The sequence below is a fragment of the Hyaena hyaena genome, unplaced genomic scaffold, assembly GCF_003009895.1.
Source record: "Hyaena hyaena isolate Hyena2069 unplaced genomic scaffold, ASM300989v1 scaffold_512, whole genome shotgun sequence".
NCBI classification, from domain to species: Eukaryota; Metazoa; Chordata; class Mammalia; order Carnivora; family Hyaenidae; genus Hyaena; species Hyaena hyaena.
The window spans coordinates 1,288,044-1,290,538 of record NW_024081143.1 but is presented as its reverse complement, the minus strand read 5'-3'; the positions used below and the strand labels follow the sequence as shown (position 1 = coordinate 1,290,538).

Genomic DNA, 2,495 nt, shown 5'->3' with positions numbered 1-2,495 from the left:
GTTTTCTCTAAATAATTTTTGTCCTAAATGATAACTTTTCCCAAATGATTCAGCAAAATTCACCTCTTTCCCACTGGTATGTGGTATCATTTTTATCATATTCCAATTTCTCATATGCACATTCATCTAATACTGGTTCATTGTTAATGTCACTGATAAGACTATATTGTTTTTACTATTATTTTGTGATAATAAGTATTCGTGAACTTTACACATCCATAAAATTTCTACAGTAAATTGTTGAGGTCATCAGTAAAATATTCCTATTACTGTAATAGGGATTACATTTAATCTATTGATCAGTGTGGAAAGAAATAAAATATTATAATGTTAAATAATTGCATCATGAAGAAAGTATAATTTTTTATTTACTCATCATCTTTTATGTATAACAGTAAAGTTTTAAACTTTATCAAACCTCTGCTCACTTTGGCAGCACATGAATTAAAATTGGAATGATACAGAGAAGATTGGCATGGCCCTGCTCAAGGATGACACCCACACTTTCTCAATCCTATCACCCTTTAATTGTCTTCTGGATTCATTCTTTCCATACCCTTTTCCCTACTTAAAAGTTTAGATCCTTCAACATCTAAATTGTCTTCTTACTACTTACCCCACATAGTTCATCATTATGAAACCTCACTTACATTATAAAAAGCTCACTTACTTAGAAATATTTTCATTGGAAACATATTTGCGTGCTTGTAAATTATCCTACCATAATTATGTTTTAAAATGATCCTGCTAAAGCTTAAATCAGATAATTCCACAGTATTGCTCAAAACTATGCACTGGAATCCATTCTGGTAACAGCCGCAAGATATATATGAACTTTCTCTTCTTCATCACCTCTATGACCTGCCCTTCTACCTCTTCACCTCTCCTAATCTGCTGTAATTCTCTGGCTACTTTGTAAATCCTCAATATGTCAAGTGCACATTTTTCACCTTTACTTTAGCGATTCCTTCTGTTTGAAAAGCTTTTAACTCAAGATATATGCAAAGCTTTCTCATTCCATTCATCCAGGCACCTGTTCAAATTTGTTGAATGAGCATATAACAATGCACTTATCTCTTTTATTTTTGTGATTTCCATTTCATGACATATGACCTGTTTTTAGTTTTATGCCTTTAAAAACAATGCATATCTATAAGCATATTTGGAACTCTCCCAGTACTAAGTTAAATACCTCTGTTAAAGTTGAATTGCTAGGCTATGAGGTATGAGATAGTTAAAATATGCCAGGTAGTGCCAATTTATATTCCCATCAACAATGAATAAATGTTCCAGGAGTTTAAATTCTAACAAAACCTAAAGTGTGTTTTTAATTTTTAAATTTTTTTCTGGTTTTAATTTTCAGTGCCCTGATCACTAACACATTTGAACAATCTGTCACATATTTATGGACCATTTGCCACAATGGTTTTGTCATATATCTGTTCAAATCTTGTGTCGATTTTCTTCTATGGTTTGCTTTTCTTTTCTTTTCCTTCTTTTTTTTTTTTTTTTTACCTACTGTATAACTTTTCTTGTTAGTTCCTTATGAATTATATTAGCCAAAAATATTTCCCTTCAAATTGTGGCTGGTCTTTTAAATTTGTTCCCTTTGGTAGTAATGCATGTTATGATAAGTACTCAGGTTATCAATTTGTATATATTTCAGTTCTTGTGCTGTGTTTAAATTTTTTTAAGTACTCCATTTTGATCTGACACTTGTGCTGAAAATAATGAAAATAAGAAAAGTGATAGTGGACTAAGAATCAAATATCTTGTTAAAAACCACATAGGAGCAGTTTCCAGAGTCTTTTTTTTTTTTTTTTTTGAGCAGTCTCATGATGGCTTTATTACATTTATTGGCATAACACCTATAATATCTTTTATCTTTAAAATTCTTAGACATTAAATGTACCGTTTTTTTACCCTCAGTGTTTAAGAGAATTTTTCCAATGTCTCTTCATTCTCCTTGTTGCTCTTAAGATGTGATAGTGTTATTATTGCTTGTTTTAGAACGGTGTACCTTTACTTTTAGCTATTTTTATGATTTAAAACGTCTTTGATTTTCAGGAATTTTGCCATGATATACCAAAGTGTGGCTTGGATTTATCCTGCTGTAGGTTCAATCATCTTGAATTGGTTATTTTTCACATTTGTTTTCATTAATAATCTCTTTGAATTCCCCCTTGCATTTCCACATTTTCTTTCTACTGTATTTTTCTTTGGTTTCTTCAGTTCATTTATTTATTTATCTAAATATTTTTTGTGTTCATCAGGTGTTTATTCTGTATCTTGAGCTAATTTCTGATATTGAATTTTTCCATTCTAGAATGTGGCTAAAGATGCTTATTCTAAAGATGCCAAATTTCTTGTAAAATTCTACTTTCACCTATTTTGGCCTTAATTTCATATATCTTTTTCACTGTATTAGGCTGAGTTTTATCCATTTTTCTGCTAAGTTGAAATTCTTGACCATATTCACACTTGTTCTTATTGTT

General features: G+C 30.4%; 1 non-coding gene across 1 annotated transcript; it reads left to right on the top strand.

Annotated features, from left to right (window-relative positions):
• The first annotated feature begins 420 nt into the window (after window positions 1–420).
• Window positions 421–527, top strand: LOC120247295. The gene has a single exon (XR_005532254.1). It is a non-coding gene; the product is annotated as a U6 spliceosomal RNA (small nuclear RNA).
• Window positions 528–2,495: the final 1,968 nt, after the last annotated feature.